This window comes from Lycorma delicatula, chromosome 9 (assembly GCF_047948215.1).
Source record: "Lycorma delicatula isolate Av1 chromosome 9, ASM4794821v1, whole genome shotgun sequence".
In the NCBI taxonomy this organism is placed as follows: Eukaryota; Metazoa; Arthropoda; class Insecta; order Hemiptera; family Fulgoridae; genus Lycorma; species Lycorma delicatula.
In genome coordinates this window covers 52,554,513-52,578,592 of record NC_134463.1, presented here as the reverse complement: position 1 = coordinate 52,578,592, position 24,080 = coordinate 52,554,513, and the positions used below count along the sequence as shown (strand labels likewise).

Sequence of the window (24,080 nt, the reverse complement as noted above, 5' to 3'; positions counted from 1 at the left end):
GCTAGAAGAAAAGTAGCTTACAGTGCTTGATCTTATGTGAAAGAATTATAAAATTTAATTTGATCAAAGTCGTTTTACTTATAGATTTGTGTAAAATAAAAGGTTATGTACTGTAAGAAAGTAATGATAAACATAAAAAAAAATCCTCGGCACATTGATTTAGAAATTTAAATGTAACACCTGACAACAAATTTTTAATATTTTTCTGGTATTCGTTATTTATTTTTATATAGTGGAAAATAATTACACATGACAAAAATTACGTAAGATTTCTTTTGTAAGGTGGGAGTAATTTATGATAAAGTTTTATCGTAAAATTATCATTATAAAATAAAACTTTTTTATTCAACAAAAAAAAATCAGTATTTTTTTACTTTTCACAATCTACAAAATCACCTGCTAAGAATTTTTTTTAATTTTCCTACATTTGATGGAAGAGACTAAAAAAAAAATCACTACAATGTGAGTGTACAATCAATAAAATGTTACCTAAGATTTCTTTTTTTTTGTTTGTGGGCGTAAAACGCCTGGGCGTTATCATCGCCCGGAATTTTATTAATAAAAGAGTAAAATGACTCCAAAACAAGAAAAATTATAAGGTGTAAAATTAATATTAATCATATAATAAAAATTTATTAAAACAAGAGTCAAGAAGGTAAAATAAAACTCAAAACTAATACCGCAGACGAAGTCTTTAAAATATAAAAGTTAAAATAATCGAATAAAGAAACTATATAAAACTTACCTAATTCCGATGGGTTGTGCAAAGGCTCCCTTCTCGGATAATAAAATTAAAGACAAAGAACCAGAAAAATAAAAATTGAAAGTAAAGGTTAAAAATTATCAACACCTCTTCTAGCATAAAAATATATATGATAATATTAAATTTTTTGCAGTAACCTGGTACTACGAAGTTTTTTTGTGGTGGGAGGTAAATTAAGATGAAATTTTATTGTAATATTATTATTAAAAGTTTAAATAAACTAAAAAGTTTTAACAATTCAAAAAATTGATATATTTAAACCTTGATCGGTTCCCCTACCCCAACACTGCCCCCAAAGTATTATTTTTGGGTTATTTCTACTACCACTACTATGCCTAGGAAGACATAAAAAACAATTCGGTTAAAAAATATACAATAAACGAGAAGAAAGCTTTAAATGATTGATATTGAGGAAGAGAAACTTTTTTATCAACAAATTTCCCTATATACACGAGTCTATGTACAAAATTTCATCAAAATCGGTTTATCCAGTCAAAAATTATTTCGCTTCAAACACACACACACATGTACAAACGTACATACGTACGTATTAACATTACCCCCTTCACTTTTTTTTGGGTCTTTATCGAGTCATAAAACGTTGAGAAAGGCAAAAATAAATACTGCATACCCCATTTTTTAACCGATTATCAAACTTTTTTTTTGCAGCGTAGTTCTAGAGCATCCGTCCTCAAAGTGGGCAATAATGTTCCGTTGTGGGTGCTGAAAGTTTTCAGGGGGGATGGTAGAAAGCCCACTGAAAATTGAGGGCGGTCTAAGAAGGCGATGGATAATTAAAAAATAGGCAAAAAGTGTTTTCCTGATATTTAAAACCAAAATAAAATACCTACTACACTCATACAAAAAATTTAAGACACCTATATTTCTTGATACAAAATGGTTGTATTCAAACTACTTTAACTTTGCAAACAAAAGGCTTAGAAAGACGAATAAAAAAAAATACAGCTCCAATACTCTACTTTTTGACAGCATGCTTCAGATTTTAAAAGCCATCCAATTTAAAAAAAAAAATGAATGAGAAGAAAAGTTTTTAAAATCTGAAACATTTTCTTCATAAGTGCATAGGAAAACAAATTTTTTTCAGTAAACCGCATTAAAATCATTTAAAAGCTTAAGACTTTATCTTTAATTTCTTCTTTTTTTTACGTCTCTACGATTTTTCTGAACTAAAATATTCCACATTAAAGAGAAAATGACACTTTTGTATTTAATACTGCATATCTTCCGATCTAAGCAACGTATTGCTACAAATAAATATGGAAATTAAAGGTTATTTGAATGCTATTTTTAAGAGCACATCTTAAAAACAGCAATAACAATTATTATTTTTAACAGATAAGTTTAAAAATTTTGGGGGCGCTTGAAAATTTTTGATTCTCAATGTGGGTGTTAGACGAAAAAGTTTGATAATCAATGCTTCAGGGCTATGAAAATAAAACGAAAATAAAGAAGGTTACTTTATTACATCTTCAAGTTTATTGGTGTATGGACAAAGGCGATACGATACAATTCATTTGCATTTTGAACTTCCTCAAAGTCAATAAACTAACACTATTTAATAAATCAGTTATAATCGATACCCAGAAATTCTGAAAATTTTAATTTTTTGTTAGGAATATTATTCTCACCAAAAAATATATAAACTAATGGTAAAAACCAATACATAAATAAAAACTGCCAAAACAAAAAAAAATAGGATGTCCGGCCAATATAGATCATTACAGGAAAGCGTAATGTAGAAGTGCGGAGCCCCAAAATTTCGGACCATTACCATTAGATCCGTGAAGGCTTTATGCCAATATAACTGAAATCCTCGGATATTACGCATCACAAAGCAAATGTTTTAAACAACATTATTAAGCTCAATTCCATTTTGGTGTAAGCGACCACAAACAGACACATTTTGCTGAACGTTACGTAACTCTACAGTTAAGAGGGCCAAAAACAAATACTTGGTTTGTAATCTCCTTTTGTTACTCATTACCCTTGAGTGGAAGTAGTCAAGTGGACTTACGGGCCCTGACTGGTATTCTCTGGACCCATTGCAAACAGTTTGATCCATGCCAATTCCTCTGCCTTTGGTTCTATTATAACGCTGATGAGAGGTGTTATTTTACGCTTCAACTGATAAATAGTTATCGGATGGTCATCGGTAACATCAGGTAAAATAGAGGTTCATATCTGGTATATCGGTGTCAATTGGCATTATACTAGTGGCAATGGTTTCATCATCGTACATAATATAAATTGCCACATTCATTTTCATAATCGTTATCATTTGCAACTTGCGCTTGCGTTTCAAACATTGCTCTTTAATATAGTATAACTACTAATATAATAATATTAATAATATAATATAAAGGCGTAAATAACACAATAAAAGGGCGTGCGGATGACGATTTTGAATATAAAATTTGTAAATAGTATAAGTTTTTAATTTTATATATGTACACACTCTTACACACACACACACACACACACACATCTTTATACACTCCCATTACCGTAAAGATTCCAACGCGGGGTCATAAATCGAAATCGGTTCAACCGTTGAACTGCTACGGTGGAACAAATATATTACATACATACATCCTAAGCAGGTTAAGAATATGTAAGTAGAAGCAACACGAGTAAGAAGAAAGAACATGCTGACGTGATCGAAACATACTGTCCGTCAAAAAATCATATAAATTTCTAAACGTGTAAACGTGTATTTTATCTATCTATATATATATATACATTTTTATATTGCCTTTGACACTCCCGGTAACGTAAGGATTCCGACCCGAGGACATACCATTCAAATCGGTTGAGTCATTGAGCTTCTATGATGGAAAAAGCATACATAAATACATTAAATTCCTTTTTGGAAGTTGCGTGATAAAGGCGGTGAGGGTATTTAAACAATATTGCAGTTTAGTAAATACATCATTCTTTGTATTTTATGCTGGTAACTTTTCTGTTTCTATAATGAAAATATATTTTATTTTTATTTTATTTTAGTTGAGGGGCTTAATAAAGTCTTTCTGTGTATTTCAGTTTTACAGTAATAACTAATAATGTAGGGGAAAGAGAAAGGTGAAAAGCCTTAGAAAATATTTGGTAATTAAAATAACTAAATTTTCTTCGAATAATTAAAAAATTAAAAATAAATTAATAAAACTAGTACCAGTACCAGTTAGGTGAAACGTGACAACGATTTGTAAGTTATACTTTAATTTCAAAAAAAAAATATTTGTGATCAATTACAACACACATTTTATCTATATATCACCATATAATGAGGGTCTGATAGAATGGCTAATAGTTCTTTTTTTTTCCTGTTTAGCCTCCGGTAATTACCTTTCAGATAATACTTCAGAGAATGATATGTAAATGAAGGATAGTCTTGTACAGTCTCAGATCGACCATTCCTGAGATGTGTGGTTAATTGAAACCCAACCACCAAAGTACACCAGTATCCACGATCTAGTATTCAAATCCGTGTAAAAATAACTGACTTTACTAGGACTTGAACGCTGGAACTCTCGACTTTCAAATCAGCTGATTTGGGTAGACGTGTTCACCGCTAGATCAACCTGGTGGGTTATGGCTAATAGTTATATAAAATATTTCATTACGTCACACAATTTCGGATATCATATGATTTTTCTTTTTAGAAACCCTACATCTATTTTTGGTTGCCTTTTAAAATTTTTTTAAGGAAAAAATGGTTGTTCCATACAGATATATGGAAGTATATAGAATGTTTAGTCAATAACGTGTTGCTTTTTTTTTACATAAAAATGCCGAATCTCCTGATAAATTATTTTATCAGTAATACCAGTGGTCCTGAAGGAGGACGTTTTAACCATTTTTGTCTGTTACGGCAATTCTTTCATATGCAGATCTACATTTTTTCACCATTCATTAATTTTTCTTAGCCATGATCCCTTCTCCCGTTATTGTAAGTTTATGGTAAAATTTACTGAAAATACAGACATAAAAAAATCCCATAAATTTTTTCAGCATTACAGAAAGAAAGGTGATTGTTCGAAATAATGACTATACAATAAGACTTACATTTAAATTACCGGTACAGTATCACTAATTTTTCTACATCTAACTAAATTACAGATTTAATCCACTGACTTCCGTAGTAGAATAGTGGTAACTAAGCCTTTCCTCTATAATTTTATATAACCTGATTATACCAGATTCGAATTCTGGCGTCAGAATTTAAACTTTTCTTACGAATTTCCTAACGTATTCCTACACATTAATCTTGAGTTTATGCGGTTAATAATAGACTTTAGAAAAAATCTTCAAATTTTTTTATGGCGTTATCAATCTCACAAACCTGGAAATTATTTATTATGTAACGCCTAAGTATTAACTGGGTAACGGAATACCTTTTTCTTTAAAACGTAATGTCTACAATAACTTAACAATTATTACTTTATTGGTATATTCTCAAAGAAAATCAATATGTACCGCCACATCGTTAATTTTAAGAAAATTAATAATAGGTAAATGTTTTTAATGGAAATTTTAATAAATTTTCATTTAGTAAAATATAAAAGTAAAATCAAATTAAACTTTGTTAATTTAATAAATTATATAAATCTATGTTAACGTTCTATATGGTATCTTACTTACCGAATATAATTAATCAACTGTGCCTTATATACATTAAGATGAATTTTATATTTTTTAAATATATTTACTTTATAAAAAAACAATATGAATAACAATAAATTTATATCAATAAAAAAAAAAAAATGTAGCAAGGTTTAACTCTGAATAATGGAACGGGAATGCAATTACGTGATTAAAATATCAGACTATTATAGTAGGAATGAACCCATAAAAATTTTATCTTGACTGTAACACGTTAACAAATTTATTCATCGATCAGCCATTCGTTTAGTACTGTGGTGTGTGTGTGTGCGCGTATGCATACATGTATATATTACTTATAAATAAATTTGTACTATACTTAAATATTTATTTATGAATTATGAAAGGTGAGGTGAATCACAAAAGATTGCAAAAAACTGTAAAATTTTCAAATTATTTAAGAAAAAATATTGTTGAAAAATAACTTCCAATAATTTATTGACAGCTCCACAGATCCTTTTAGTTCTGATGTAGTTCATCTTTTCGGTATTGTATAAATATTTTCACATACTTATTTCGCCCTTCATCTTCAATTATTTACTCTATATATTTAATTCTTCTTTCGTTCAGGAGTATTTATTATCAATTTTTCTTTCCATTTCTAAATTAACCCTCTACGTTTTCATATTAAGTCTTCCGAATTCATACATATATATCAACAGCGTAAACTGTTGATATATATGTAACAAAACTTTTTTATAACAAAAAGTTCTCTTTAATTAATTTAAGAAAAAAAGACTCCTTTCTAGTTCAATTCCTACAACCTAATTGTAACATTTTTTTTTCAATAATAAAACAAAATATTTTAAGAAATTCTTTTATTTGCACAACCTTTATTTCCGAATTTCTTTACTTTCATAAAATGCTAAATTCGAAAACAAGTATACAAAGAAGAATATTCTTTCTTATTTCTATAATAAATTAGCTCAAACTTATTTAACACGAAAACGTTAAACCACACGAGAAATAATGGAATCATAATCATCGTAACACAACTATTTCTCGATTTCAGCACCTTATTTAAACTTAAATCGAATAAATAAATTAAAAGATTATAAAGGTAGGTCAGTGAAAGAATAAAAGGAAAAATAATGTTGGTTAACCTCAACGGTAAGAAGTAAACTGATATTTCAAGAAAGGGAGAACATCAGATGTAATGGAATGTTAAGAAAAAGAGTAATGCTGTGCAAAGTTGATTAGAATTCGCTTTGATAGCATACTCTATTTAAAAATAAATTATCCAATACGAAAAATAAAAAAGATTTTAAAAATCAGGAAGGATAATAACGAAGAAAAACTTTTTATAGTTATTATTTTTATATGATTATAATATATTAATAACGTAAATGTAGAATAATCTATATTCATATGGAAATAGTAAAAGCCCATTTATCTGGTGAAGGAAACCCACCGGGTTGGTCTAATGGTGAACGTGTCTTCTTATATCAGCTGATTTGGAAGTCGAGAGTTCCAGCGTTCAAGTTCTAGTAAATTTTTATACTAGATTTGAATACTAGATCGTGGATACCGGTGTTCTTTGGTGGTTGGGTTTCAATTAACCACACATCCCAGGAATGGTCCAACTAAGACAACAAGACTACTCTTCATTTACACTCGTAAATATCATCCTCATTCATCCTCTGAAGTAACACCTTAACGGTAATTCCGGAACAGGAAAAAAAATCTGGTGAAAGAAATATCTTAAAGATAATTCCATCTGGCGATGGAATTTTCTTAAGGTGAAAAACAAAGGAAAAATATCCTTTAATTTTGTTATGTAATTATTTGTATTATGGATACAATAAATAAGTACATTAATAAATTAAAAAAGCTGACATCAATGTTGTAATACTTTCCTGGCATTGATTATTATATGTATAATTGATAGTATATGTATAAAAAAATACAGAAGATTTATTTTCTTTGGCGGACGTAATTTATGAATTTTTATTGAAAAATTATCATTATATGTTTACATAAACCCAAAAATGGATAAAAAACATTAAAAAATCGGTATTTTTTCGGATTCCAACCTCCAAAATCATGTTCAAAAATATTTTTTGATTCTTCAAAGTTTACTATGTTAAATGGAAGAAACTAAAAGAAATTCCGTTGGAAACTGTACAACCAAAAAAAGATACAACGCCTTATGTAAGTAAGCGTTTGAAGAATTTAAAAGAGGTAACAAATTTGGTTGTGAGACACCGGCAGTAAAGACTACTTACACACTTAAATTGATATAATCAACAAGCGTTCGATGAAAATAAGAATTTAAAATGAAGAAAGGAGGATTCTCTCTTTGCCCTTTAATATAAATTCTGATTCTTTAATTTTTGTTACAAAAAAAAAAAAAAACACTAAATTTATTCATCATTTTTCATCAACAAAAGGATTATTTTTTTAATTAAAAAAAAAAATAAAAAATCCATTAAAAAACTTGCTTATGATCAACTGTATTAGATCAAATTTGTTGAAACAGCTTTTTTTGTAACGTACACCATGCCAAAGAAGCCACAAAATTCATGTTTTTTTTTTTACTTCTCTTTTAAATGTAACCATAATATTTTCAAAACCGTTATAGCATTATCAAAAAAAAATTAAATTGTTATTCGTGTGTTAATGGAACTAATGATATACGACGGATATGTTTTATGGTAGTACTGGTTATATATTACAAATAAATTACCGGTTGTAGTTTTATAGATTCCTCTCAAATTAATCCCTTTCATATTGAATTGAATTTCACAATTTAAAAATCATTATGGTTGTTTTCCTCCCAATAGAATTGTTAAGAACTGGGGACCAATAATATTAATTTCAATTTTTTTTATTTTACTTGTACTTCTACTAACGAAACCATGTAAACAGATTTAAAAATTACATATAATTTACCAAAATATTCTACAACATTTTTTATTACTTACACAATTGATTTTTTTTTTTTAATACTTTTATTTATATTCACATAAACAATTAAAGTCATTAGCGATGTAACTGTATCGTTAAATGTGTAGGATTGAACTAACTCAGGCCGACCATTCCTGAGACGTGTGTTTAATTGAAACCAGCTACCAAAAATAACTTAATTAGGATTTGAACCTTTGATTTAGAAATCATCTGATTTACGACGTCGAGTTTACACTAGACCAACCCAGTGCGTAATCTGGTTTTGGAAATGATTTGAAATTATTTTTATTTCATTAGAACTAAATTGTGATTAAGAAAATAATTTTTAATATAATCTAAGTATAAAAAGAAATTATGTAGTTTATTAATTAAAGAAATTAATAATAATCAATGTATGCATCTTACCTTATCTAACGAGATGAAGAAATCAAAAAAAGGGGAAATAATTTCATTAACAGCACAATCCTGAAACAATTAATTAAATCAATTATTAGTAAAAATAAATCATAAAATAGATTAATACAATTTTTTTTAAATATTACGAAATTTGGGTAATAGAATAATATTTTCATTTTATATTTACAAAGTTTATTACTTCTTCAAATATTGATTGACCTACAAATGCTGTAAATCAACAAAAGAAAGGTTAATTGAACAATTCTAAATTGATGTTATGCAACAGGTTAACCTAGCTTCATCGAACCGTATTATCCATCACGTGACAAAGAATTGTGTAGACTACTACTAGTAAGTTAATAATAATAGCTAAACTAAACTAAAAACATAATTAGCTTTATAAAGTTTAGAATACTGAAACGGATTAACAATTCAAGAAGAAAAGATTTGTTATATTTATTTTTACCAAAAATAAAATACAAAAAATGAATTACCTTTTGACATAATACGTCAAATGGTATAATAATTCACTAATAATATACAAATTTAATAGAAAATAATTTAAAGTTAAACAAAAGAAATAAAATTTAATATAAAAAATAACAATGGGTTAATATTAAAGTTTGAGAATATTATATAACTGAAATTTAATTATTTTGTTATTTAAATAGTAAAATAAATAAAAGATTAAATATCTAAAGAATACAATAAAAGTTGATTACGGCTAAACAGAGCTTTTATAAAAAGAAAATTCTATTGGTCAGATAGATTTATGAATTAGAAAGATTTAAAAAAGTAGACTATAGTGTTTTGCGATGTATCATATATTATAATAATATATAAATAAACAATTAATATACCAATTAAGTTATAATATATATATGAGAAATGTATAAATTTACTTACATAAACAATGACTGAATTTCTCTTCAATAATATTTTTTCAATATTAGAACGATCATGTACTAAAAGCATACTGACAGTTAGGGATAGTATTTATAATTACTCGTATACCAAACAGCAATTATAAATGTATTTATTTTAAAACGAAACATAGCCAAGCACAAAAGCTACTCACAACTGACTGCTTCTCTCTCGTTTGGACAACTGTTCTCAGTTCGGGTGAATTCGGCTCCCACGAGTTCATCCGAATAAGGATATCACAACAAAGCAGTATGGATCATAGTTATTCACTACCCAGCTCACTGTTTCTTCCTCTCTCAACTAAACTCAGCTCTCCCATATTTTCCTGAATGAGGATTTTACTTAAGAGCCTGACGAATCAAACTTTTTCAATATCCTTTTAAAAATGCGCGGCGCGCCTAAAAAAGTTTCCACTTCAACGAAAAGGAAAATAATAAATGATTTTTAAAACTGATATAAAAACATAATATGTAGAGAATTAACTGGAATGAGAAAGCTCGAAATTAAGAGATTTTATTACAAATCGAAGAAAAAAATCCTAAGGAGAATTTTCACTGGAAAAGGTATATTGGTAGATTATATACAAAGGTACTTGGGTTAATTAATTTAGTACAAATAAATGTATAAATATGAGAACAAAGGTTAGATTACAAAATTAAAGAAAGATACAACATTTAACTGATAGTTGAGATTAAATGATTAACAGAGGACAGAAAAAATAAAAAAGTGCCTAATACCAGTTTTCATGAATAAAGTTCTTAACTAAGAAATTAAATTAAATTAAATTAAATGGAAAATTATTCATGAATAAAAATCCTTTTCTGTAAAACAAAAAAATTTAGTTTAAACAGCATTCCACGTAAAACTAAGTAAACTGTAGAATAATAAAAAAAAAGGGTAATGAATTACGCTTTTTTTTATAAGAAATCTGTATATTTCTGTATTTTTTCAACAATCCACTGTAGAGAAAAATGTGTTTATTATGCAGTAGTGCAAAAGGAAATTAAGAGAAAAGCATAAAGTCTTTGAACATACAAAAAATGTGACCGCTTCCTACATAAATCTCTATAATCTGAAAAAAGTGTTTAAATACTGATGTACTGTGAAAAAAAAAATTATATTAATAAGAAGGAATCTGTCCTATTAAATAAAAAATTCTTTCGGTAATTATCTTTACAGTAATTTTACATAAAAAATCATTAAAAATATTTTAATGAACATATATAATACTTTATAGATATATTTATGTAGTTTTTATACTTAATAGTACATGTATATTTAAATTAAAAATATATTTTTTTCATACAAGAATAAAAATGCGATTTAGAAAAAAAAACTTGATTTTGGATCGAATCCAAATCTACGTTTAAAAACATATCAGTGAATATGTATGAAACAAAAACTCACGCTAGTAGTCTAAAACAACGATTATATAAAGGAATGTTATATAAAATTAATTAGTTAAAATTGTTACTTAAGAACAACTTGTAGTCTAAAAAATTAAATGTTTAATTAATGTAGATATGTAAATGAATTTAATTTTATGTTTTAGTATTACATAAATAATACAGTATTAGTAGCAATTATGGTACATAAAAACCACAATAATATTCTCATTAGTGTATGTGTAATTTTTTTATAACGTAATCAATGAGTTGTGTTCTAGAATCTCAAAAATGTTTCTATTAGTTTATTTGTTACCATTATTAGAGCTTATATCCCTTAATTAATAAAAAATATTGTATAAAAAGTACAAAAATTATTATAATATTATTATATATTATTGATTACTTTGCTGCTAATAGAGTTTATACAATATATAATAGAGTTTTAACAATTTACACGTGGTTTACGAAATGCAAAAACTGATGAATGAATTAAAAGTTTTTTGAAAACTCTTTTACGTGAAAATTTTAATTTAAAATAAAATAATTTTAACAAATAATAATATCGTAAATGTTCATTTACAAATAAAATCTCACCCGCATTTTATTTTACGATAAATTCAATATTTTTAAACTTCCTTCTTCTTTCACATCTTATTCCCCCTCTACCTCTACATTTTCCCTACAATTTTAAATTTAAATGAAACAGAAGCTGTTAGTATTAGTTCATACCTGAAAATGATAGTAACAAATTTATATATTTTGATAATTACGAGGTGTGACTGAAACATAATACACACTGGAATATAACGAGAGTGCAGAATGTTGGTTCAAAGCGACAGGTGCTGCTATCTTGTGTCATAATTCTCCTCGTATTAACATACCAAAACTCGTTGACATATGCGTTCTTATTTTTTTTCAGTCGCCACTGTTATGGAATGAAACATCTCTGCTAAACTAACGTACAAATGATTCACTTTTTAACGGCAGAAAAGATGAACGCTAAAGATACTCATCGTCGTTTAAAAATTGTTTATGATGATAAAACCGTTGATAAAAATGTTCAGAGTAGGTGAGCAATAAGATTTCGTTCAAAAAACGAATATTGAGGATGAAGTAGTCGACCGGTTTGTGTAATCGATGAAAAGCAGCAAAAGGAGATAGAGGAAACTATTCAAATGACCGTCATATCACGCAACATTATATAACCACCCAGACAGACGTATTAAAAGAAGGAATAATTACTGTACAACTGGATTACCTTAATAACTGTTTGCGGTGAGTTCATGCAAACTCACAGAAAAAGACAAATAACAACAAAAGGAATGTACAGCTTCTAAAAAGTTATTGTGACGAGGAGATTTAACTTTTTATACATACATATATATATATATATATATATATATTATGACGAAGATGATACTCGGCAACATTACGAGTAACGTGAGAGATGATCCAACATTACGACTCAGAAAAAAACAACAGATCAAGGAATACTGGTACTATGATTTGCTACAATCAAAAGTATTCTGAAAAAATAATTCTCGTAACATTGTTCTGGGGTTCCAAATCACGTATATCGAAAACGGGATCGACTATAAATTATATGCTATAAATCATAGATAGATTAAAACATCTGAGTGTGTGTTGTAATCTTCAATCCACGGGCCCGATTTTTTTGCAAGGTAATAATACTTGTCTAACACATCGTTTGCAAACGCCGAAGCTCTTTTCAACCTATCATTTATATTCACAAGACTTGACCCCCAGCGATTTTTGCTCTTTTCCACAATTAAAGATAGATATTAAAGGTATTCATTTCACTAGGGATGATAAGTTGAAGGACGAAGTGAAGTCATGGATCAAGGAAGGACTGTCAGGATTCTTCACTGACGTAACAAGAGAATTGGTTCAACACTGGGGGAAATATGTAGTAAACTGTGACTATTTGGAAAATTAAATGTACGTTTATTGTAGCAAATAAAATGTATTCTTATGACATTCTTTTTCATTTTAGAGATGAGCGACTCTTTTCATTTGTAAGTTATGAGCAACTATTATGCGTTACATTTCAGCCATCCCTGGTATTTAATAACTCAAATACTACTTTATCAATTCCATAACATTTTAACAATACTACTAGTAGCATTTTCTTCCAGAATAAATTTTTGTTAGTTTACCCTAATTTTATAGTTTTAGCTTCACTCGGATAATTTATTCCTACATAAAGTTACTTCTAAAATGAATTTATATATGCAGGAATTAGTAGAATTTAAAAACTGCTGAAAAATCTCAACATAGCGGCTATAAAGGTTTTATTTGTGTAATATACTACACTATTTGTATATATGCTTTATATATAATAAACAAATGTATTATTTATGGCATAGATACATAATTATTTATGACAAACTTTTAAAACAATGCACAATACAAAATAATAAATTAATATAAATAAATTCAAGGTCCGTTTCAATTATTAAAGAAATACACACAGAAACATGTTTACGTTAACGCCTATATGACATGAAACAATTGATGAACAGAAACAGTACTGATGATTCGACTGTGTGGGCATCTTTTAGTGATCATCTATAAAGAAAACGTATGAACATCATTCCACAGCACATTGTATGCATATCAGTCAGCCTCTTCTAATGTACCACCATCTGTTTCCGTTATGCACGTGTGCAGATTCACAAAGTTTTATTATTGCCTTCAATATATGCGTACGTGAGCGTGAAAATGTATACACATGCTGTCGTATAAAGATTCCATAGCTTAAATTATTATTATTATCGCCCTTTTTTATAGAGTATTTTAAGTTCAAAAATATGACTCCGCTTATTCATTATACGATTCCAATAAGTATTCTTTTTTCAACGCTGTTAGCTTTCACGGCCACATTATAGTATCTGATATAAAAAGAAAATTATGAAATACTAAATTTAAATTATCCGTTCTATATTATAGGTATTCAAAATTACTAAAATATGAATGTTAAATATACGATAGATGAAATTAATTCAACAGTGCATTTTATTAAAAGTCATATCTCAAACCTTAGTACAAATCACGTTAAGAATTATATTGCGTTATTGTAATAAAAGTTTAAAAAAATTTGTACTTTAAAAGAATGGTTAAATAAAAATTAAAAATAAAATAATAAACCAAGAAAAATTCTACCAATGATAACAAAATGAGAAAGGATATAAATGTTAAAATGTTTTCGTCACTGCATGTTTTTGTTTTACGTTGGATATGATGACAACTACGAGAGATGCAGTTTAGAAACCTATCTTACTGGATTTTTAAAGTCATAAAATATAAGAAACAATGAAGTTTACCCCTTATACAACGCCTTAAAAATTTCAGTATAACCTCAATTCACTGAGGAAACTGAAATCCAGGCGAAATTTTTCGCTAGATATGTAAATCGACACAAAACGTTTTCGAACATGTTGATATGAAGTTTTTTCCTTATTTCTAACTTTCATATCAGTTCCCAAATTAGAATAACCCTATAAATTATCTGAAAAAATGAGACTGAAAATTTTAAAATGTTTAAATAGAATCTCGGTACAGTTAAAGTTAAAGGTAATTCAATTAACTGGTCTGATAAAAATATCATTACAATCTATTTCATTGAACAAAAAAACCTTTTGTACATAACTCCTACAATACTGATTTTTTTATCGTTAAATAATGGAATAATACATACTACAATAATTTGATTAAAATTCCGTAAAAGGCCATAATTTTAGATTTATTAAAAGAAGACCTTGAGGTTTAATGAGAAAAATAATTTCCAAACATTTTCTTTAAAAGACATCGAATAAAACCATTAAGAACATTAGAGTTTATGAATGAAAACGCTTTTACCTTTTTTTTCTTTTTATTACAAGGAAGAATTCTGTTCACATAAATATCAACTTATTTAAAAAAATATATTTTCCTTCTGAGCGCTTCATTCATGGTATTAAATATTTCTCTCTGAAATAAAAACATATTTTTAAAACTAATTTATTTTTATTCAGACTCTTATCTAGTTTAATAATGCATTGACACATCAATGAAGAATGCAACTGCTGCACACCCACCTTGAAATTTTTCTTTCACGTGAATTTTTACTTTTATTTCGATTACATTATTTATTAAGGTATTTCAAGATAAATAAAGAGCTATTTTCTATATAAATATTTATAACAAAATCTTTCTGGTTACCAAATAATAAAAATAAAATAATAAGATAATAATAAAGAATACATTTTTATTTCTGATTTTGGTTCCTTTAGTAACACCTTCCAACTTCTTTTTTCCAGTACCTGATCATTCTGTAGTTCTAGGCGTTCTTCCAACCATTTTTTTCGATTTTTTTTTTGTTCTAGGAAATTCTTTAATATCATAATTTTGATTTTAGATTTTTTTATATTTTTAAATATCTTTCTTTGTTATCTTTTTTAATATGTTTAATCTAGTTTTTCTTTTTTATAAATAAAGAAGAAATCAAAGATTTTCTTAGCTAATCTATTTTTATTCTGACACGGTGATCAAAAAACAATAATCTTCGCTTTCCCATAGAGTAGTTTACTTTTTTTACTATCTGATCATCATCATTATTATTATTATTATTATTTTTTTTTTTTACAAAAATTATTAAAAAGTAATATTTTGAAATTATATCGAGCGTAATCATGTAGAATGATTAAATCAAAATACTTCAGACATTTTGTACACCATGATATTTTATTTATAGTAATGGAATATAAACGACCATATTGAAATATTAAACATTAAGCTTTTTCCACAAATTTTAGTTTTGTAGAAGATTTTTGTAACGTAAAAGGACTGTACAAATTACTTAGAAAATATCTGAAAACAGTAGGATCGATTTTCAGATTGAAACGGTCGGTGGTATAGTATTAATGAAGACTAAATACAAAGCTTAACAAACAGTTAAAGAAACTTTTTGTGAGTTTTAATGATTGATAATACTAAGCTACATCGTAAGCACAACCAAAATACGTTAAGGAACTTGCATTTATACAGAGTGATTCACGAAGAATGTAACAAACTTTCAAGAAACCTTTACTGATGAATGTAAACAAGAATTTTCGTATAAACGTAGGTTCGGAAATGTTTTGTTAGCGAGTATCAGGTGGAAAAATATTTCACCTTGATTTCTGCAACTTTGGTAAAATTAAACCAGACTTTATTAAGTTTATTTTTCGACCCAAATTAAGGGATAAACTTAGTGATTTTATATGAAATACGATCTGAAAATTGAAAAAATAGGTCCCATAACAGTAATTTTATTCATTTTTAAGAAATGTGGCGTAAAATATAAAAGATTGGGATTGAAAAATATATATAATTTTATGTTTAAAACTTGTTAAGACATGTAAAAATTATTTTTTTCACAAAATAAAAAAAAAACAATTTATAGAAATTATACAATTAAAGTTTGTAATCTAATTATTCATTAAGCATTTAATGTTTAGTATGATTTATATGTACTCAATAACACAACTAAATGTAGAGGAAATTTTATATTTCCATAAAAGCTCAGTAAAAAAAAAAAATCAAACAGCAAGCGTTAAAATCATGTGAACTTTGATCTATTTTTATAAAGTTTGGTCTCTTACGAAAAATTTCAATCTGTAAATATTATAAATACACTAACTTTATTTTTTTTCTATATATATTTTTAAATTTACTTATTCTCTTAAAAAAAATCAATAAATTGACTTATAGAAAACAAACTTATATATATATATATATATATATATATATATATATACCTTCATTTAATAAAATAAAATAAAAAAATATATTTATATTTGAAGAACTGTCCTTACCATATAGTTACAGCTTTTGTAGAACTATAGTAGTAGATATATATAAAACACTCAGAACCCACAATAGTGAATAGAACTTAATTGTAAAGCAGAGGGCGTAGTACGCGTTTACAATGAAACAAAGGAACCTGATATCAAAGGAACTTCATATAATTGATTTTACGGGAAATGGAAAACCTTTTTTTTTAGAAATAAATAGTAAAGTACGGTAAAGAACCTACTCAAATAATTATATTTATATATTTTTCTATATAAAAAATAATAATTAAATTAGTTGTAATTATTATTTTCATTAGAAAAATTAACTTTCAATAAATATAAAATAGTATTAATAATAAAAAATAAATATTAAAATCTATTATAATAGTAATAAAAATTTAATTCAATTAAAATATATAATAAAATAAAATATAATTATAAAAAAATTGAAAAAATTTTCATTTTAAAGGTACGAAAATTTAACAGAATTTATGAAAAATTTTCTACATAAGCTATATATTTAGATTTGAAATATTTAACGATCGGTGAATCTCAAAAAAAATAGAAAGAATATACAATTTTGAAGTCGTGCAATATGATCAATCATAAAAAAAAATAAACTTCCGTACGTATATCTCCAGCCGCGGTTATAATCATGTATGAACACTCATTCAACCATCTTTATAATGAAAAATATGATGTGGACAACACATGACTTCCTTGTTTGCCTATTAAATTACATTTACACATTTTTTTAAAATGAAAAATACATAAAATTTTATTTCATTAAAAAGTTCTGATAATTTTTCATAATATTATTATTATTATTATTAGTTTTATTTTTCTGTTATTATTGAATTATTATTCATCGTAAAAATAATTTTACGATAGGTTAATTATTAATAAATCAATATAATTTAAATTAATCAAAAAGAGTTAAAAAAAGGAGATAAGTCTGATTTGAATCGATGTGCCTTCTAAGATCCAAATATTTCATTAATTAAAATTTCATTTCGCTATAACTCTGGAACCATGAAAATAAGTAACACTTATGAGATATCGTTGAAAACCTTTCAATGATGGTTTATTATTGCAGTTAAGAAAAAGTGCAAATTCAAATTTTTTACGATTTTGGGCTTTTTTGGACACTTTTGGTTTAGTCGATTGCAATCAAAAGGGGACGTGTGCACAACTAGATGTTACAACAGTCCTAAATCCAAAATTTCAACACCTTACCGCTAATCGTTTTTGAGTTATGCGAGATACATATGTACGTATGTACATAAATACAATACATACATACGTACAGAAGTCACGCCGAAAATAGGTAAAGTGGATTCAAAGATGCTCAAAATGGATATTTCCGTTGAAATTTGAAAACCGAAATTTTTCGCGATCCCAATACTTCCTTTAATTTTTACAAGAAAGTAAAAAGTTTAAATAACAAAAATATATAATAACAATAGAGGATTGTAAATCTTTATTTTTTTGCCATGAGAAATTAAAAATACAGTTATAATTTTATTATTTTAATTTTTCAACTCAAAACAAAAAGTCGAACTGAAATTGATGAGAAAAATATAATGATTTAAAATGATTATTTTTTTCCTTTTTTCGTATTTTTCTTATATTGATTATAAGGTAAAAGAAGCTATCACTTAGTCATGATTGAGGAGACTCCAGAGAGTTTTCAATCATATCACCGAACTTTATTGAAGAAGAACCGCACTTCATCGAAGATAATAAACCAAATCAAAATAATGAGATTAAGAAGCTCCTTTGCAAAAACTTTCGAACGAAGAATAATTACAATAGAAGAGAAAGAGAATATTTTCACATATTAAAATATTATTGCAATTGAATAATTAATAATTTGACTTTATTTATTTAACGACCATCCTAAAATTTACAGAAACAAATAAATAGGATATAATTTCTTTAAAATTAAGATTATTTTTCATAGCTCAGAATAATTTATTTTAAAACGTTTGAGAAAAACCTTTAATCGTAGAGAATATAATGACTATCAAAAATGATTTCAACAGGAATACTTTAAATAATAAATGATTATACAGAAAAGAAATCTATTAATAACTGTTTTAATTAAAAAACACGATTATTTAATTCGAAACTGATTTGAATACGCATAAAAAACATGGTACAAAAAGTATGACTTGAATGTCAATTAAATGTATCACGAATATTGTGATGCTTTCCAAAAGCATGAAGGATCACGTAATATCAAAAATATAAGTCACGTTTTTAATTATTAGTAGGAATTTCTATAGATTTAGTGGATCACTTTTTAAATCTACAGAGCATTTAAACAAAGATTTAGGAAAAAATTAGGTATGTAGTAGTTTCATATTTTTTTTGTATCAATAGACAGCTTATAAGAATGTGTGCCAACAGAATCATATATAACATACCTGTTATTATTATCTTAAAACATAGAATATATCTAAATAATAAGTGTAACCAGTATTTAACTTCAAAGGACTACCAAAGAGAAAAATTAAAAAAGTAAAGAACCACATTTAGAAGAACTGAATTGTTCTCTTTAATGGAACCATTAAAGAAACCAATTACTAACTCTTATAATGATTTTAGCAAGTAATTAATTTTTTAAATTAGTACAGATCGTTTCTACTACACCATTTTGCACTTCTATTCATCGGATACTCTTAAGAAAAAAAAAGTTTTTATAAAAGTCAAAAGCGTTTAACAAGTAAAAATTCTGATTGTTGTTTATACTAAATATTTACTGTATGGAAATTTTTTGACCGAATATTTAATTTTTTTCGATACTTGAAATTCAATTATTGTTTGTTCCCAGAAGAAATTCACTCTTTCCATAGAAATATACACTATAATCGGGTTTGAATTACGATCTTTGGTTTAGCGGTTGATAACTGTTTATAAGGAATAAGTGCAAAAAAAATTTTTGCACTACAACATTTATTTCAAATGGAGGACATGTTGAATATGAATGTTAATTATATATCTTTCAAGGAATTAGTATAAAAAAAGAAATTTATATTCCTTGTTAAACTTACCAAAAAATATTGCTTTAATATATCATTCTGCAACCATTTTTTACCTATGCTCAGTTATTTTATAATACATTTTAATATACACCTAAAAATGTCATCTAGAAGTTATTTCAGATAAACGGCTATGACATTTTTTTGCATCAGTTTTACTGTTGTGGTATCTGATTTACTATAATATTATTATCAGGTTATTACTTTTTTTATACGTTCTTGTATCAGGTTTACTAAAGAAAGTGTGAACTGCAGGATTACCCTTTTCAAAAACCAAATATATTATTGCAAATCAATGTACCAAACGTAGTTAATGTTAGCTAATGTTTTTTTTTTTTTTTTTTTTTTTTTTTTTTTAAGAAATGAAATTTTAAAACCTTTTTAAGAAATATCTTTACATAGTTCTTTATAGGAAATAGATATAGGGTGAACACTATTACTTTCAGAGAAAACAACTACCATTACAATATCTTACATTGCGTGAAAGTCACACTCATATAAAAAAATGGATATAAAATATTGAAATAGGTGATAATTTAAATCAACAAGAAATTTTAAAAAATATATATATGCAATAATTGTTTTCCCGACAAAAAGAGAATATTTTAAATATTTAAAACGCTTTACCTTTAGTTTGTTCAATAACAAAACGAGGTATATTTCATATGTTAGATAATACATTTTTTCCATATATATTGACCATTAAAGGACTTTTTTCCTATATGAATTAATTCACAACAGAACCTTTGTAGCTTGTACATAAGGATGCAGAATGAAATTTTTTAGCGTATAAAATATGCCATACCTGACCAAAAGTCGAACACGAGACCACTTTGGATGTAAGCCCAAGTCACTATCACTACGCCAAAGAGATTGGCAAGTATTGTTATAAAACAATAAAATTAGAAATAATAGAGTAAGTATAAAAGATAAAGTATACATTCCAATACATTAAAGAATTTTTTAATGAATAAAAAATGATAAGTTCAAAAGATGCATAAAAGATAAGTTAAAAAGATAATATGTATATTTGTAATTATGTTGTTTTAAGTTTAATTACAGCTAAATATGAACTATAAACGAACAATATTTTCTAAAGATCTTGAATTTTTAAAATGTAATATAACACCATGATGGCAATAAAAAATAAATTAATACCATGTTTATAAAATTTAGAACGTGAAATTACTAAAGCGAATTTGAAAAACAAAATAAAAGTTTACTGTAGAAACTTATAGAAACAAAAAACCTGGTTGTAGTGACTTCCCATACCTTCAGTCACCCTACAAAGTATTTATTTTAATAAATAAAAACTACCAGAAAAGACGAAGATTAAATATATCACACAGGTAAATGAGTATTTAAATCACAATTTAACAGATATCTGATATTTAAATGTCAGTATATTCATAGACCAATTTTAAAAATTGGGAGCTAGTGCAGGCATTAAGTCGAATTCCAGAGTTACTTATAGGAGAATCGCCACTAATTGTGTTAGTTTCAAATACAGATATGCTGAGTAAGCAGTCTAGGATAGACAGTGGCAATACCTGACCTCCTGTCTAAGGATATGGTAAATTTACTTATAAAATGCCACAAGCTGAAAATGACAAACATGGCGAGTATTGGTCACTAGTAAATATGCAGACAGATCCCTCACGTGCAGTGGAAAAAGATTAGTTAAAGCATTACAGAGGAGTTTAGATGTAAAATTATTCTCCAACAGAACAACATATAATAAACAAAATACATAATATAATTTTAAGTTATTAATGCATATAGTATGAAACCGGATGGGAATGGAGCGTGTGTCTCGAACATTCATCAGAGGACACTCAAACAAAGAAGTCGGTTATCAAACGAATGAAAATACCGGATGTTTCAAAGATTTCATAACTTTAATAGTATATAAAAATTCATTGAGACAATTTACAGATTCGGTTGAGGTTTCATTTCATAAACTATCACCCAACATTCAGTTTGGTTCGATATGGCTTCTATTTGTAATGTGTGACATACATCCCACCTGAAGTTGATTTAATTCCAGACTGCAGCTTCTAAGTCAGGGGTTATGTCTGCATCTGCGGCGTTAATTCGACGTCTTAGCAAATGCGGCAGGCAAAGGCGGTACATAAACCTTTGATGAAAAAACAAACCACAAGAAAATATCTAGCGGGATTAAATCTGGGAAGGAAGGTGGCCATGCAATTAGATATTCAAGACCAATCCACCAACCTGGGATTCGAGTATCAAGAAAATCTGGGATTTCTGGGCAGTAGTGGGGTGGTGCCCCGACTTGCTGATAGTAATGACTTCCGACATGATTATCATAGTCTAACTTAGGAATTAGAGAATTTTGAATCTTGTCCAGATAAACGATTCCTGGAAGAATAACGAACGGGCAGTTCTGTGTAGAAAAAGAGCAACCTGTCTCAACGAAAGTTTGGTACTAAGAATAAATTGTATGCCTACTAGAAGGTTCTACCGTACTCTTCTACGAAGATTACGTTGAACAAAATTTGCTTACTGCAAATCGTGAAACTAAAACATACGTTTCACTAGTAAACGCATTTATTTCAAGCAACACTGATGGTCGAATTCGGTACTAATGTAAAATATGAGTTAATGCTTCAGCTTTTTTATTGTTTTTGTTTAACTTCTTGGTCTACCGTTAGATGTTGCTTCAGAAGATGAGACGAATGATTTTTAGCGTGTGTGAAAATTCTATGCCTGACTGGGTTTCGTATCCGAGATCTCCGAATGAAAAGCCGAGACGCTATCACTTGCGCCACGGAGGCCGACACTTGAGGTTTTTGCTATAAAAGATGTTTACCTCAACCGAATCTGTAAGTTATTTATTAAATTTTTATATGCTTTTAAAGTTTAAAAATCCTTTTCGAATCACCCGTTATTATGATACTAGTTTGCTTTTCTTTTAAAATATGTATGGAAAATTTTTAAATACTCTGTATAATACTAAAGCCAAAAAGTGAAGTAGGTTACTCAAACAGGACGTAGCTTTAAACAAAGATAAAATGATTCTTCTTCATAGCAAAATGGTAGTTCATACTTGTAACTATTTAAAAAAACACAAACAACAAATTCACTTACTTCAATAGCAACCATAATATTCTCCAAATATAGAGCATTTTTTTTTTTTTGTATACACTTGAGAGCAACTGGTAACCGCCTAGAACCACTTCGGTAACCGGTAATCGCCTAGAACCACTTCGGTAACCGGTAACCACTTCGGTCGGTCCCAAGTGACGTGGCTGAAGACTAGCCCCCTCCATAGGGCAGCTTGAAACTGATCTCTCGACGGGGTCCCTCGTGGACCATTGAGACATCACGATCCCTCCCGGTTGCCATGGTGACTCTTTTCAAGAGGGCTACCCTTCCCTTCCCTATCACCTAGTCTGGGTCCGGTTATGCACCCCACGCATACCCTCCCTCTACTTGTGAGGTGAGGCGCTCGGCGCTCACCTCACAAACCTCAAAGGTCCTCAATGCGTTATCAGAACGTCCAGATCCAGCCATCTGCTGGACCCGAACGCCCTCAGCAAAGAGGCTGCCTCCCTGACCCTGCACGTGTCCACGATTCGATCGCCTGGCGACAGAATCTTTTTCGCCAGTTCCCCACGAACTTTTTTTTTTCAAATTCACATTTTTGGAGGTTGAGTCTGAGACACACAACATATTAAAGTAACTTAACTTAATTTACTCGTACATCAAACAATTTTATACCCAACATATATCCTGACCACATTCTAAATTCTAATCTGTCTAATTAAAACAAAAATACTTTAAAAAAAAAAAACGGCCAGAAATAACATCTACTGTTTTTCGGACTAAAACAACAATATCAACCAGTAAAAATAAAGCAAGTATAACTGAAAAGTTTGATGAATCTTATTAAAAAAAAAAAAATTATATTTATTAAACATCTCTAAATTATAATAAGATATTTTAGATGTTAAAAAAATAAGTATTTTAAAAACGAGTTAGAAATACAACTTTTTAAAAGTTAACAAAAATGGTGCGTAGTATATTTGTAATTAATGAAGAGATAATTATGCAAAAAATAACAAAATTGAAAAGAATCAACGGACAAATATTAAAATAGTTTCACTTGATTTTTTTAACG

General features: G+C 27.6%; 1 protein-coding gene across 3 annotated transcripts in view; it reads right to left on the bottom strand.

Moving 5' to 3' along the window:
* Positions 1–24,080, bottom strand: part of Myo10A (unconventional myosin 10A) — a 765,283-nt gene that overhangs the window by 599,358 nt on the left and 141,845 nt on the right. For all 3 annotated transcript variants that reach the window (XM_075375939.1, XM_075375938.1, XM_075375940.1), the window contains exon 2: positions 8,756–8,815. The gene's annotated coding sequence lies outside the window, so the exon portion shown is untranslated. The remainder of the gene's footprint in view (positions 1–8,755; positions 8,816–24,080) is intronic.